At 35.4% G+C, this 17,697-nt stretch overlaps 1 protein-coding gene across 1 annotated transcript in view; it reads left to right on the forward strand.

Annotated features, from left to right (window-relative positions):
• Window positions 1-2,649, forward strand: part of LOC144450068 (zinc finger protein GLI3-like) — a 54,522-nt gene extending 51,873 nt beyond the window's left edge. The window contains exon 12 of the mRNA XM_078140635.1: window positions 1-2,649. This exon is cut by the window's left edge and continues 1,983 nt beyond it. The gene's annotated coding sequence lies outside the window, so the exon portion shown is untranslated.
• The last annotated feature ends 15,048 nt before the right edge of the window (window positions 2,650-17,697 follow it).

The raw sequence follows: 17,697 nt of genomic DNA on the forward strand, positions 1-17,697 counted from the left end.
TATATACAATCCGTAAGGTCATTACTTTCTAAAAGAAAAAAAAGCTTGCCCAAAGACATTGCAATCCAGACACAAACGGCAGTGACAAGGCTTGGACATACTATCTTCAGATTGGTAACTCTAACAAATTTGACCATCATGGCTTATTGTACATCACATGTACTCAGAAAATACATGAATCATGCACTGACATTTTATTCCAGAAATAGTTTATCAAGTCATATTGTGTTGTCATTTTACAAACTAGAAATTATATTGCTGTCGATTGAGAGCATATTTAAGGCTGCTCACACCCAATTTCTATGGATAATTGAAGAGTGGACTGTTCCACTGTAGAGAAATCATGAGGTTAAACCAAATGCAAATAAATTTAGGTGTCGTAGCTTTGTCAAATGAGGGTGTGAGTGTTAGTACTGCCAAGTTGATGTTTATAAGTATTTATACAATCATTACACACATCTTGAACAGAAATGGAAAAACACTTCCAAAGGGTCAACTCTGAATTAAAACTGCACTTTTTATTTTACATTCATAAGGTTGGCACATAAATACCCCCCCCCCCTCCCTGTCATTTAGGGAGGGAACTTAAAGCAGCCTGACAGTTATGCCCTCATTAATGGGTTCTAATCCAGACATAGGGAAAGTCATTATAGCACCCTCAATGCTATGCTTTAGTCCCAAAGAAGTAGAGCAATATAAAATAGCACCCTCAAGGGATTACAGTTTAACCCAGAAGTAGAGAATGATATTATTTAACCCTAAATCTGCAAAGTTAAGTAGTATTTCAGTATAGCGCCCTCACTGGCCATAGTGTCATATTGGATGGGGGAGAATTGAATACAACACCCTCCAAAAGCCTTGCAAAGACTATCAATTCGTACAAGGTGATCAATCTCAGGTGATATACAATCCATGACAGTTAAGTAATGGGACAGAATAAGTAACTTTGCTTTGTAAATAATATTTTTGGTTATTTTTTTCTTTGAAATTTTTCTTTAAAGTAAATTTTGTGTCGAGAGGATCACGTATTGTGAAATTTTGTTTTGCCAAACAATGAAATTTGTAATTGATGCAATAGATGTAATATTGTTAGATTTTGGAATGAGAGTTTTTTTTGAATTTTAAAGCTAGTAAACAAAAAGAGAATTTTTCTAGTGGACACTGTGAACCTAAATGTTTTTGAATTTGAGGTACAAACTACTGTATCTTTAGTTTTATCCCTCCACTGTCTGTCTTCTCAACCTTTTCAGAAAATGGTTTGTCAAAGTTGAATGATTGATGTCCTAATTGTAGGACAGTACCATATAATTTATAGGGGTGGCAAGTCGGATGTATTGTTTGTTGATTTTGGGGACTTTTATTTTACCTAATTTTCACTTGCACAATCTAGCTGTCATGTGACATCTGTTAGTTGTAAATTTGTGTTAAGTTTTAGTCCAATTTGTTTCTTTGTGTTTAGACAATCGCTGTTGACCAAAAAAGCCCCATAGGTTGGGACAAAAAAATCATTACTATGTATATTCAAATATAGTGATTTGTCATTCAGTTAATATTCCTTTAAGAAAGAAATCATGCAAAGGCTGAAATAATGTATAAATTTGGCTTTAAAAAACACTGAGAATTTCACATATGTCGTAGAAAATATGTCTACAAATATCACGTTGCTAGTGACAAGTTTGCAGTCGTTCAGCTCATTTGACTTTTGTCGACAAAAGTCACAAGTCTGAATAGATGATGAATGTTGTGTTGAAAAAGCATCTAGAAAACAAACTCAAAAGTAAAGAGATTGTTGCAATTAGGGACCATTTTTGATTTCTGTGATCATTGGCCATTTTGGATTTCACTAATCGGTGGCCATCTTGAATTTCTCTAGTAAGAGGCCATTTTGGATTTCTCTAATCATTGGCCATCTTGGATTTCTCTAATCAGTGGCCATCTTAGATTTCTGGAATTAGGGGAAATTATCAGTTGTCATTTTAGATTTGTCTTTACTCAGTGGCCATTTTGGATTTCTTTAATTAGTGATTGTTTTGGAGTTCCAATAATCAGTGGCCAGTTCAGATTTCTTTAATCAGTAGCCATTTTAGATTTCTGTAATACACGTAAGTAGCCAATTTTTATAATTTGAATGGCTACTTTTCCATCCTAGGTAAAAGTTGATACTTCATTCACAGTGTGAACTTTGACCTGTTCCTCGCCAAATAGATGTGAACACGTACATTTTTTTTAGTGAATTTTGTAAATATGCCAAATTTAAAACAAAAATATAGTATAAAATAATTATTAGACATTATTTTTCAAAAGCACTCTAAAAGTGAAATGATACTCGGCAAAACATTTCAGAAAAATCAGAAATTTGTTCACTTAAATTTGGCGGGAAAATGAACTCTTTGATAGGAATTGTCACAAATTTTAAACATGTAGTGTTCTATTTAAATGAAACTGTTTTGTTTCATATTTATTTAGATTTTTAGAAATGTTATTCTTTTATCTTGTAGTTTGATCATGTGTGTCAGTCTATGTACCTACCTACCTACAAAACAATGGAATATTCCGAAAAAAATGTGAACGAATGATGAAAATGTAATGTATGTGTGTGTTTGTTTGTTGGCAATTTCTTTTCACCAACTGCCTCCAAAATGTGCTGACAGTGTTGTATTTTGTGACAATAGGAATTGTCTATTTTAATAAAAATTCTATTTATGCATAAACAATTAGTGTCGGTGGTGATTTTGAAGGTGAATAAGACCAAGGTCAACATGACATCAGGGACGAACAAATTTTGTGAACTGGTAGTCCACGCAGCAGTACCTTAAAAAATCCAGTGGTCCTGCTGAAAGAATTAGTGGTCCCTGGTCCCGCTAATGTGAAACATTAAATCTTGCCTATGAATCTGTATATTCAGACGACTTTTTAACATAGTTATTAACAATAAGGAATTGGTCCGACGGACCAGACAAGCCCAAAAAATTGCTAGTCCCGGACCCAGGACCAGTGGATTTACTCACCCCTGGACATGTTATGATGATAATTAAATGAGAATGAGAACCTCAAGAAGCATCAAATGGAGACTAATACCACAACAACATCAGCTGCTATAGGAATTAGTTATCAACAGACGTGAACAAAACTTACCTGGGGTTTAAATGAAAGCGAAAGTTTGTTCAACTTTGATATGAAATGGCTTCCCTGCAATGTGGTGCTTTCTTTCAACGTAACATAACAGGAATGGACACTTGAATAAATATCTTGTGCTTATTCAATGAAAAAGTGAGAATTTGTACTTGTTATTGGTTTTCCACTGAAGATTATATTCTCCTGGAATGCATTTGCAACATGCCAGTTAGTTACTGTAATCAATATATATTCAGAGCTTATACTGGGTCTCCGACCGCCCAACCTTAATTCTAGTAGTACGCATCCAACTTGAAATCGTCTCCCTGACCATGGGCAGTCAGTCAGTCAGTCAGTCAGTCAGTCAGTCAGTAAGTAAGTTATGAATTAATGTTCGATGATGAGTAGATGAAAAGTTTTGCTACCAAGTTCGCTTCGTAAAATAGCACGCAAGAGACAGACATTTCCAAACTTTACGATTTATACGTCCCCTGGTGAAATTCTTCTATTAATTTTTAAGATAGGTGATCAATGGTTAGGCCTAAAAGAAAATCGTGTGGTTCCGATTTTTTATTTTATTTTAAAATATTTTTCATGTGTGTGTGTCTAGTTCAGGTAGCTCCATATGGTCTCTGTGCTATTGGTTTCTTCTCATCAGATGTACAGCCATTACAGATCGGAAGAACAGTTTTATACTGTCTAACGTCAGTTTCAGCATCCACTATATGTCGCGCGAGACTTCATAAATTTCGCGATTTCGTTATGTGCCATGCCTCATCGTGATGTTGAATACATGACCAGTACGTACGTCTACAATTGTGAATAATATAGTTCAGCCATTGTTTCTGTTGTCTGTGATAACATAAACTGTTTCAGGTATCAAAGGTGTTGTCTAGTACATTTATTGAATATTACTTTTGTAAAGCACACATAGTGACATACTCATAGTTGCGTCATTATTGGTGACTGCTGTCTGGATTATTTTGAACAATGTGGAGGTAAGGACGATGTATGGATAAAACTATTTTAGAACAACGAATCATTTCAGTTGACTTTCTGACTCTGACGTTTGGCTGTCTGTAAGACTCTCTCTCTCTCTCTCTCTCTCTCTCTCTCTCTCTCTCTCTCTCTCTCTCTCTCTCTCTCTCTCTCTCTCTCTCTCTCTCTCTCTCTCTCTACGTCTTCACCAAATAGACCATGTGTGCAAGTGTTACATTGTAACAATCTGTCAGTACCGAATACAACTACCTTTGTTACATCTTTCACATGTTTTCAATCACTCGTCCTCTAATTTTGTAGCAGTCATTGTTTCGAGCATCTTCATTTTGTAAGGACAGTTAAAAAATACTTCTGTATGAAAAAAATTACTCGTGGCACGTATAAAACGAGAAGAAATCACAAGGATAAGACACCACTTTGATTGATAATAGCGCATTTACACATACTTAGGGGGGTCATGTTCCTGCTCGCTCGCCCAAGCTGTTGTAATGTGAAGTGACACTTACGCGGGCACTTACGGCAGATTTTGAGCCAGAAAATCACCGAATTTCTACTTTATGTGGGCATAATTTTGGTAATTTATGATTATTTAATGTTAAGAGAGTAAGTTGATGCTCAGGACGGAGGATTTTGAGAAGCAGTTCATTTTTTTGGAGCAAGTGCAAATTGGCCTGTCGTCTGCAACTTGTTGCATGCTTCTATGCATGATATATACAACGGATGTGCCCATGCCTTGCACCACTCGACTTGCACTGTACAACTGGTGACTGGTTCCGATGGGATATTTCTAAATGAAGAAGCTGATTGGCATCGTCAAGTGACAAGTTGTGAACAGGTAAGGGGTTTTATTAAGTTCCCCAACCTTGACAAGTATTGAAAAGGAATAGTTGTTCTGTTACGGTACGGTATAATGTCTGATTCTTTCAAAACGCCAACGAATTCCAGTTCAATTTCTTCCGGGGGGGGGGGGGGGGGATACAATTTTTAATAACCGACGGTATTCCAGCAAAACAAGAGTATTTCTACATTCTCTCTACATTTCATACAGTGATTTGTATTTTAAATTACACTCAAGACTCGAAATAAACAATTTATTGGGTGTGTAAACTGTCAGTTCAGTGCACTTACGCTCAAATATTATAAGTTTAAAGTAAGTTGATGACAGATTAAGTAATGAATAATGAATTATGTAATTTTCGTGACATTCATGCACATTTTTCAAAAGTTGTTTATATTTTCATTGATTTTAGAGAATTTCTTGCATTGTTACTGTTTTAGCAGTAAATTTGTTGTTAGGGAGCCTTCAGTAATTACAAGGGGGTAGGGCTAGAGGAATGGGGGGTCACTTTGTTTCAAATCTGTTCTCGGGGAGGGCCATATGAATGGTATTTGGGGAGGGTCACATGTTACTTTGGCTAACAGTATTGTCTAACTTAGCATAATTTTGTGATTTTGGCTTCCAATCGTTGCCATTGGTTCTACACCCAACTGCTGTAAAATCAGTTAGGATCCATCAGGCATTATGTTACTTTTAAAGGGCCTTATGTTTAGCATCCTTCTAACTATGGTAATGAACAGCCCAAATTTGCCTTAGGTTATGGCTGTATGCACACCATGCAAACTCCATGCAATATAGGCGGTAGGTACACATTTAGTGAGCACTCAAAAATTAATATTGTTTTGATTATTTAAACTGTATTTTGCAAAGTTAATAGCTATGGATATGGTGTGCACAAAACATGTTTCACTTTTACTATAACATCCTTGTACAGTGTTTTATTTAAGGGCGGTAAGTAGGTAAAATCTACCGGGGTTCCCATATCATTTTACCGGGGTTCCCCACCTAAACTATGATACATTGCATGGGAAGCACTACCAGTTTTACCTCTTTCCCCCTTTCTGCTACCGGGGTTCCCAAACCTTAGCAAAAACACTGTTGTAACAATGGTAATGAACAACAATAAGACTGCATATTGGGAACAAGTGAGTCAGCTGGTGGGATGGTGTGCTGATAATAACTTAGCACTGAATGTTGACAAGACCAAGGAAATCATTTTGTAGATTTTAGAAAACACAGTACGGATCACATTCCACTGTCGATTCACAGTAAACAGATTGAAATTGTTGAAATATTCAAATTTCATGCTACCATACACTTATTTCAGATAATCTGAAGTGGGGAAAACATGTCGATAACATTATAAAGAAAGCCCAACAACGTCCTTTCTTTCTCCGTCACCTAAAGGGTTTCGGTGTCAGCAAAACTATCATGAATGAATTAGAATTGAAATGAGAGTATCATGTTTTCTATTCCAGGATTAAGGAAATCTCTGCACAGAGTGTGTATATTGTAAATGACAGTTGACTGACGTCACCAAGGTTTGGTGTATATAGTACATACATCAGTATCATCTTCAAAAGTACTTGTTGACTTCCTTTGAACTAGTAGAGTGAATTGTGTGCACTCTTTGACAATATCATTTTTGACCTTTGACTGGAAATACTCTTGTTGCGGTATTCGGTTCATCGACATCAGTGAATAGGTCAGCAACCGTAAGTCTAACAGCATATATGCATCAAATTATATTGTGTAGTACTTGTAATTTGCATTTTCTATGTTCAAAGTCAATACGTTGAGTTGAATATCCTGAATTAGACTGCAATATGTTGATGTTATAGATTGTCAATACATTTGTGTGTGTGTGTGTGTGTGTGTGTGTGCGTGCATGCGTGTTTGTGTTTATTTGAGGTCTTTGGAGTCGCTGCTGAAGTTATTGAATTTTGTTTTCAGAAGTGCATGCATTCAAGAATATGTTCGATGTTTGTACTTTGTGTCCACGAGTTTGAAATATAGTATTCTAAATTGAGGGTGGGCAAGGTTGTCCCCAGTACGATTTACAGAAAACATAAGTGTTGAATAATAACTTACAAATATAGAATTTCAATTTTACATTTATGATGAAAAATCACAATTTACGAATTATGAAGAAAGTAGACTGGAGTTTACGTTTTATAATTATAAGTGGAAATTGCGTGAAGGGCATTTTAATGCATCTACCACTCCTTGTAAAACTCATGACAACATATTGATGATGAGATGAGCAGTCAGTGTCCGACCTCCTTACATTTTTAAAAAACTATTTTGAATGATTTCCTGTTGAATGCTTTTCGAGGTATAGACAAGGCTAAAAGGAGGAGGTAAAGCAATAGAATTAGGTGGGAACTATAATAACAAGGAAGGCAGAGTGACTGAGTGGGGGTGTCCCCTCCAACTTTAAAAAAAAATGAAATTTATGGACCAAAAGTATGCGCTCTGGTGCAATATTGATGTATCACTCATTACAAAATTAAATACATACTTCTGATCAAAAATAGAGAAATATGTGAATGAATAACATATAATAGTAAATGAACAATGTATAATTGTGTATGCCATACCACTAAATATCAATACAGTGAACAGTACACGAATATATTTGGAACAGGTAACGTGGGGTACGGGGCGGTTTTGAAACGGTAAAAGGCACAGCTCGGTTTTAAAGCAAACTATATCAAGCTGTACAACATAAATTCGTGTACAATTAGGGAAATTTAAGTAGCAAATTATAGTCTAAGACCTTTGAAGCAACACGTAAACTATCACATTGTTTATCATTCATCCATCCATCCTCTTTTGCGGTATTAAACTTTGTGAATCACATAACATTGCATGTTTACATTGAGCTGGCGAATATCACATGACATTAAATTAATCGTTGATATTTCGTGTACTTTCAATACTAATACCTCTAAATTCCCCAGTTCAAGAGGACCACACAGTCTTTCCTTTCAATCGACAAACTTTGACGGTGGTGGTTTGGACCCCCCCCAATAAAAAAAAACACAGACAAAAAGACACTGGGTCCTGATATGATTGCTATTTTGCGGATATGTGACGGATCGCGTTTAGTGTTGCTTGTATATTGAAACCATTTAACATGATAGTACAATTACGGTACAGTTGAACTTGTATATATTTTTCATTTACGTGTTAAAAAAGTGGTACTTTTACTGATTACAGTCAAAATAAATAGTTGATTATGCAGTACACCAACCATTAGATTACGAATTTACACACTTTGTTGCAACATTTTACAAATAATGAACAATAAAATGGTCCGATTACGTAGAGATTACGAAAATACCCCTTGCTCACCCTCTAAATTGTCAGGTCAGGTCAGGTCAGGTTTGTTCAAGAGTCAAGTCGATAATCAAGTCAAAGAGTCAAGTAAAGTCAAGTGAAGGTAAGTAAAATCATATAATGTCAAGTCAAGTAAAAGTAAGTCAAGCTCAAGCTATGTCAAGTAAAGGTAAATCAAGGTCAAGCTCAAATAAAGGTAAGTAAGATCACTGAGTAAAGATAAGTCAATTCAAATTGAGTTGAGTCGAATCAAGAGTTAAGTCATGAGTCAAATGACTTAATTCAGCATATATTGATAGCATTACTAGCTAGTAAATAACATTACTAGCTAGTTTGTACTTATTTCCAACTACATAAGTTTGAACTACAGTATTCTAAAATGTCATATCAAGTCAAGTTTAAACAAGTGACTGAAAAGATGCATGTAAATAATCCAAACCGCATGGATTCCAGGCCACAGCGATCTCGTTCTCTGAGATGTTTTTTCTCCAAAAACTAATAATCGACATTTTGAGGTTGCGAGTTTTAGTCTTCATGTTCAACTATAGTTGCATACAATATTAATTATTTTCTGACATGTAAAACGAATTGGTGCTAATATTGAAATGTCATCTGCTAAAGCAGGCAAACCAAGAAATAACGAACCCATGTAACATCCAACACCATTGTCATGTGACTGTTCTCGTTCAATGAAAAGGTCGCAATGCATAAATTAGGAAAACAGTTGTGGAAAGAATGTTTTCCCTGCCGTGCACCCTGAAATATAGGATAATCATACGTGTCTATGGCAATTTGACATATTTATCCATAAAACTTATTTTGTAAGATTCTCCAAAGTTTTCAACTTAAAACCCATGGTGTAAAGTTGTGAAATAGACCATTCCCACATAGACAATCAGAAGTTTTGTGAATGTCATTAATAACCAATGACCTCATCAAGGTTGTGACTCCTCATCATAAACTACAGCCTCTTTTACGGCACCGTCCAAGACACATCGCAATAACTGGTTTGTGAGAATGTGATTCCGCTAGATTGGAAGATATGCAATTAATAAAATAGGCCGTATTAAAGGTATGTAATGGTAGGGCGCCCTCACACATCGGTCAACGCCTTTAGGGGGGAGTGACACCAGATTTCCTACATTTAGGGTGAGGACGTCAGTTTGATTGCTCATCTTTATTTGCATACATTGGGATACTGATACATCACATTAATAAATGAATGAATGGACACGAATGGGGAACAATAAATAGGAGATTTAATGAAATTCATCGAAAGGAAACCGTTCATACATTGTTAGACTTTCCGAATGGAGAACACCACATTCCAGGAGAAAATAATCTTCAGTGGAAATCCAATTGTCACTTTTTCATTCAATATAATAAGCAAAAGATACAAGGGTCCATACCTGTTATGTTACATTGATGGAAAGCACCACGTTGCAGGGTAGCCATTTCATATCAAAGTTAAACAGACTTTCGCTTTCATTTAAACCTTTGGCAAACTTTGTTCACCTCTGTTAATAACTAATTCCAATGGCAGCTGATATTGTTGTGGTATTACTCTCTGTATGTTGTGTCACTAAACCTTCAACAGTCTGATCTTTCCAAAGTGCTTGTTCTATTCATGAGGGCAGAGCCTGGTGAAGGGCGGGGGGCAAAAATTATTTATAAAGGGAGGAAAATTAAAAACTTGGGTTAATTAATTGAAGCTAACGTCAAGTTTTTGGTTTTGGTTTTGATTTCTATGCAAATCAAGTTTGTGCTTTTTTTTTTTTTTCTTTTTTTTTCTTTCTTTTTTCTCAGTATTGTAAAGCGCATTGAGGCTGTTGCGTAATGCGCTGATAAGAATTTATTATTATTATTATTATTATTATTAACACATTCTTTGCAATAGAGAGTATATGTGGTTTAATATATAGACAGTGGGTCATGATAGGTGAACTGCCATTTGGCTGGCAAGAATGCACTGCCTGACCTTTGACTTAAACAGCGCCCTCAACAATGTGCGTACTCAAAAAATGTTACCTTTGTTTTGCCTTTGTTTTGTGGTTGGCTCCTCAATCAAGAAGCATAGCATCATACCCAGATATAAGAATATTTCTGAAGGCAGACAAATCTAGTTAAAAGTTTACAGTAGATTTTACACGACACACATCATTCACTTTACCGACACTCAGTTATTGTACATTGTAGAGAATCAAAACATGAAGAACAAAGGGCATTTCTATACAAAAAAATCACAAATATCAATCTTAAGATTAAAAATTAGAATTCAGCAATGCCAGCAAACTGATAGTGGGTGTAATAAAGCATATAATTCATACATTTGACAGTTTTCATTCACATTATCTACATAGGACTAAAAGACACGACAGACATATTTCAAATGATTTATTTATTCCAAAGATAATTATGTTCAAAATTCAATAAATTGTGTAATATTAAGAAATTATCTTTACACTTCAGTTTTTCTTTGTATTTTTGTTAATCTGAGCTGCTACTATATGACAGTTGCCATAACTAGAAAATTGAATAAATTCCAATATTTAGTTGAGACATCAACATTTCAAAATTACATCATTAAAAAATTATCACACTACAATATCTTCATCTATACCAGAATTTATGTTATCCCTTGGCACTTTTAAAATATTTGCCAACATTTAGTACATTTAGTGTATTTCAGATCAATATATTTTGTTACTTATAATTTGTAAACTCTTTATGTTTTTAGTACTTTATGTTAATCAATCATACAATGAAAACAACTATATTTTTTATAAAATAATACAATACCATGGAAACACTAAAATGAAAATAATATGACATTATGCTGAATATACAGAATATACATTTATATATGCACACACCTGAGTTGAAAATAAGTTAGTAAGTGTGTGTTTACAAAGTTTGTGCTTGTTTTTATGAATATTAATGACTACCTATTTTATCTGTAGTGATAAATACATTAGTAGAGTTTTATTAAAATACACATTATTATCTTATTAAAATTACATTTGAAAAATATTTCTAATCCCACTAATGTAAGGTGGTTAACATAAAATACAATACTATCAACTAATACAATATTACCTTAGTACAATTATACCACCTATAGTTACAGTTCACTTATTTATGCATTCTGGGTAATATTATTGACTACTGAGATTTAAAATATATTTTTTGTTCAAGACAAAATGATAGTAATCTTTCTAGTTCCATTAATGTATGGTGATTAACATAAAATGCAATACTATCAATTAATATAATATTACCTTAGTACAATTATAAAACCTATAGTTACAGTTCACTTATCAGTGCATTCTGGGTAATTGTATTGTCTAATCATAGTTTAGTATCAGTGCATTCTGGGTAATTGTATTGGCTACACATCGTTTAGTATCGTACTTCATGATATTCATACACAGTAAAAGTAAAATTATTGTTAGATTTCCACATTTACGTTAAACTATTTGAAACTCTTACAAGTTATACTGTTCAAATTAGTTTCTTTTATTATCGTACATATGATAAATAATTCTCACATGTAACACATAGTAAAGTAGTCAATACAGTATTTTGTATTCAGGTTTAGGGCATCACTGTCTCTGGTTTCTTGTCTACAATGATGGATAATAGTCATTCAGGTTTGAATGTCATGATAAGCTGTATAGTTCAGTTTGTTGTGAATATTTACTGTGCAAATACTTTGATGTGACCAGCATCACTCTCGGACACCACAATTTTACATGGTTCATCATCGGTCACACAGATACCTACAGGACTTCTCAGGTTATCTTGGTCACTATCAATACGGCATATGAAATTACCATGAGGATCATATTTCATTACATTATTACCCTCACAGTTACACACATACACGTTACCAGCTTTATCTGTTGCTACACCTTCTGGAAAGTTACATTTGCCTTCTTTGTTTGAATCATTACCAAATGTAAACAAATAATCACCATTCTCTGAATATACAACAAGGCAATTATTCCCTCTATCTGATATGATGACATTATCTGTGTTGTAATCTATACTAACACACCAGGGATTATATAGCTGACCCTCTCCACTACCCTGACTGGCAAATGACTTGATGTATTTCCCATTTATCCTGTAAACGTGTACACAGTGTGATCTATAATCTACAACATAAACCCTACCATTACTAGAATTAACTGCAATACCTAGGGGACAATTAAGATTTTCTTTATCAAAGAATCTGATCAGCTTACCATTCTCATCACATTCAAACGCCTGCCTATCATTACTATCAGTTACAAAGATATGACCTTCCTAAGTAACTGCTGTGAATTTAGGTCTAACAGGTTTACTAAAACCAGAAAACTGAATTACTCTTGGTTGTTTACCTTGTAATGTGAATGTTTGTAATCTGTTATTATCAGTATCAGATACTAACACATCACCTTTAGTGGTCATTGATACTCCATTTAGTTTCGTTCCCAACTGTCCAACTTCTTTACCTTTCTCTCCAAACTGCCATACCAGTCCTTTCTTTGGAGTAACTATGGTCCGTGGTGGTGAATCGCGAGCTTGCTGTCGCACTGGAAGTACTCGTAACGGGTCATGAACTTTGGAATATATCGTCACCTTGACAACACCAAGACGCTCGAAGTTGATAACATCATCATTCGGTTTGAATTCAATGCAATCAACTTTAGTTTGAGTGCATGTAGTTTGGATCGTCATCAGTTCTTGCATTTGGAACAGCATTCCTTGTCGAGCGGTCATCAGTTGTGCAGCGTTCCCATACTGCATCAAGTTCTCTATCAACTCTCTGGCATTGCTCAGATCATTTTTGACATTGTTCAGTTCTTTGGATTGTGCCTGTAGAGTTATCTTTCTATTGTCATATTCACATTTCAATTCTCTCAACAACTTCCTTCCACTATTTTCTATTCTGCGTGTTATTTCCTCCACCAAGTCCCTTATTTTCTTCTCTTCACTCAAAAAACACTCATCCAGTGACTCTGACATCTGTTGTACAGCAACCTCACTGGCGGTAGCTTCATCTTCTTTCATCTTCACCTTCTATAACATCTTTGCTAAGTATCTCTTGTAGTCATCAGCGGCGTCTGACATACATCTGACCTTGTGTTTAGATTTGGAATGATCAACCACTGTACATTCCATACAGATTGGAATTCCAATGCTGTCAACCCAAGACCCCATTTTAGACCAGTTTTGACCCAAAACCGTTCAACTTATGCGCATGCGCAGTTAACGTAACAATGCATTATGGGGAGATATCTAGAACCAAGCGTTTCTGGGGGTGTGCATGCTACCTTAACCAGTGAATTAACAGGGGGAAATCCTGAACTCGTCGAGAATTTATTAAGGAGATCCTTCCAGGACTCCATTTTAGACCTAACAAAATAAAAAATTGTGAAATGTGGACCCTATTTTAGACTGATTAGCTCTCAAAAGACAATGCCCATGTTAGACCAAAGAGCGGAAAATCCTAACCCAAAGGGCAGCACATATATGTATACCCAATAGGTGGGAGTACTCCCCCCGGGAGTGCTATTGTATTGGTTTGCCTTTACATGTGTGTGTGTGTGTGTGCCTTAAACTACAAAAAAAAACACTGAACTAATTGCTTTGGTAGTTGATGGTTATTGGACGAAGAGATGAGTTAGCAGATGAGTCCAGGTGACATGATGAATGTACAAAGAAATCGAAATGAATATTTTATTAACACAACAAAGGAACATGTAAAGTATGGTAAATCACAAAACAAAACACAAATGGACATCTATACACTATAAACAAGGCAGACACAGAAGTAATTGAATTATACGGCATTTATTATGTTGCAAGATAAATACGACAGACACAATGTAATAATTTATAATATTTAGGTTATATCACAAACTGTATGTCAATCTGAACAAGTAATATAAGTTAATGTGAAAAGAACACCATAACCATGAAAAGAAGTAAAAAATATCATAACCATGAAAAACAGTAACAGTAATACATAGTCAACAAGTTCGGGAGGGTTATGTGTCAATAAACGAGGGGGCATAGCCCCCGAGTACCGAATGAGTTGTCTATCTTACTTATAGTACAGTGTGATTGGCTCAAACGGATATATATGTCACACCCCTAAGAAAGAGTTGGTTATGGCTCCTTATAACCAACCGAAATCAAGGCCTCTGATTGGCCAAGTCTGTCTAGCTGTAGTATAATATACCATACCCATGAAAAGTAGTAAAAATATACCATATAATCATACATTAGTTTGTCCAAAATGTCAATATTATATAATTTTAGTCACATCACAAACTCTTCTCTTCAGACTCAACAAGTACTGAAAATATGAAAAGTACACAATAACCATACCATACCAAAAACGCTAATATTATGATATTTGTGCCCTATATCAATGTAAAGGCAGAACATGCCAAAGATACCTGATTGTTTGCACTTTTGGGAAATAGTACGTTTACAATTTCAATACTTAAGAATAATTTTTAAGAATACATATATTTAATATTCTTATATTTTAACATTTTACATTGAATTAGCAATCTACGTCTATTTAATACCCTTTTGTTTGATTTAGACTCCTCAATAATAAAAAGAAGAGTAGAAAAAAGTTGAAAGGAGTAAAATATATTTAAAAAATTCTCAGAGAAGCAATGTTGGCATTGATGAAGTTTTAACCTAATTTATCTCAGCTAATAGAACTGTCAACATTGTCACAACTTCAGTCTGTTCAATTTCATTCTTGCTGTCATGTGTTTGATGTTTGCTGTCTGTCCTCAAAGATGATAATAAATGCTAATGAATTGGTATTGTAAACAATATTGTTACATTGTATGTAACCACACATAATAAATTCATAGTTAACCTGACCATTGTGGGAGGTTGATTTTATCAGTAGCTCCAGATTAGGTATTACGATAACCACATATAATCCCATAGTCCTCTGCGTCTGAGCATGCTCAGTAAGGATTGCAAGTTCCCTATTTTGAGGTATCATCGGATGTTGAATTTCCTAGGCTTGTATCTTTGTGAGTCATTGATTTATACTGATAATGATTCTTTGATGTCAAACCTCCTGAGGTTGCATGATTGTAAGTCCTGATTTTATCCTGCTGGGAGGTGTTCTTTTATGTTGATTTTATCCTGCTGGGAGGTGTTCTTTTATGTTGATTTTATCCTGCTGGGAGGTGTTCTTTTATGTTGAACTTCCTGATGTTGCATCATTGGCAGTTTTGACTTTATCCTTCAGTGAGTATCATTTGGTGTCAAACCTCCTAAGGTTGCATCATTGTGAGTTTGGACTTTATCCTTCTATGAGCAATCATTTGGTGTTGAACCTCCTGAGTTTGCATTGTTGTGAGTTTGGACTTTATCCTTCTGTGAGCAATCATTTGGTGTCGAACATCCTGAGTTTGCATTGTTGTGAGTGTTGACTTTATCCTTTTGTGAGCTATCGTTTGGTGTCGAACCTCCTGAAGTTGCATCATTGTCAGTTTGGACTTTATTTTGTTGTGAGGTATCATTTGGTGTCGAACTTCCTGAGGTTGCATCATTGTGAGTTTGGACTTTATCGTCATAGCTGTCATTTGATGTTGACTCTCCAGGGGTTGCATCACTGTGAGTTTGGACTTTACCATTCTGTGAGTAATCATTTGGTGTTGAACCTCCTGAGGTTACATTACTCTGAGTTGCATCATTGTTATTTTGGACTTTGTCCTGTTGTTGTGAGCTTTCCTTTGATGTAGTTCCTCCCGAGGTTGTCGATTTATTAAGATCTTTATCTTTCGTTGGTCTTGTTTGTAGTTTATGAATTACTAGGAATGCACCATAACAAATTTCCTTTGAAAATAAATAGTAGTTGAAGTCACTATGTATGCATGTCATTGATATTGAGATATTTTGCCTCAGAACTTGTCTTCATTCAGTCAAGGAAAATATGAGTGACCTAAAGGGCCTTGTCACTACGAGTCGTGAGATGAATAGTGACAACCATTAGGTCACGAGCATTTTCCGGCTGAATGAGAAAATACTGGGGAATAATATGTTTTAAGATCGCCAGTAATATAAAAAAGATGGGATAAAGTAATGATAATCTTGATCATTTGGTTCATATTTCGAACAAATCAGAAGTAATGGCTTAGACACTCATTGTTGTGACATATACGTGCATTGACGTGACGTAAAACGACCAGAGTATATATTCCATATTTGTTGTTGAACCTGGTTCATGCAAGGTATATTAGTTATTGACTTGTACCTTGGTATTTATAAACTACTGATGTTGACCTTTGTTATATCGTTATAATGGATTGCTCGATGGATGGATTGCTGGATGGATGGATGGATGGATGGATGGATGGATGAATGAATGGTTAAATGGCCGGGAGGATGAACGGGTGACTGTTTGACTGACTGACTGACTGACTGACTGACTGGCTGGCTGGCTGGCTGGACGCGTTGATTGCTGGCTGGTTGGTAATTGGTTGATGACTGGATAATATATAGAAAGACAGGCAAACAGGCAGACATACATAGTCATACAAACAGATACAACCAGCCAGCCAGCCAGCCGCCAGACAGACAGACAGACAAATATATAGATATATAGATATATATATATATATAGATAGATAGGTAGATAGGTAGGTAAGTAGATAGATAGATAGATAGATAGATAGATAGATAGATAGATAGATAGATAGATAGATATTGCACTTACATTGTCGAGGCTAATTGTAACATGATCATTATCTATGTTGCCATGGTAATAGTCATAATCATGAAGTTTTTGAACAGCAGTCGTCAGGTCATCTTTTATCGCTTGTATGTCATCAGTATTCAAACAGTGCCAGTCAGTAAAATCAGATAGTTTGGTCACGTCGACTCCAGTCAAATCATCAAATATTGGTTGCCACCCAAGACGGGATATTCTTGCCATTTTCACCTGTTGCTGTGTGAATAATTTCGGTAAACCTAGCAAAAAACCCCAAACAAACAGAAGAATGACACACATGTACTGGAATGTTTCAGTGAATTAACGGTAAAAGTGTTCTGACTCTATGTAAAACGAAGTTCAAATGGTAGCCTCTACCATAATAGCGACGCTGCTCGCAAGAATGCACCCTCATTTGTATTACAACCGGGTACATGAAGTAGACTTTTGTTATTCGAACAAAGTGAATGAGTTGCAGGTTTACTGTTAATCCAGTCACCGATATAACCAAGCGTAGTGGTATGGAGTGCCTTGTAGGTGATCAGTAGTACTTTGTATTGAATATTGTAATGAAAAGGTAGCCAGTGAAGATCAGAAAGAACTGGTGTGATGTGATCTGTTTCCCTTGTAAGTGACATCATCCAAGCTGTTGTATTTTGGGGCATGT

This window comes from Glandiceps talaboti, chromosome 19, assembly GCF_964340395.1.
Source record: "Glandiceps talaboti chromosome 19, keGlaTala1.1, whole genome shotgun sequence".
In the NCBI taxonomy this organism is placed as follows: Eukaryota; Metazoa; Hemichordata; class Enteropneusta; family Spengelidae; genus Glandiceps; species Glandiceps talaboti.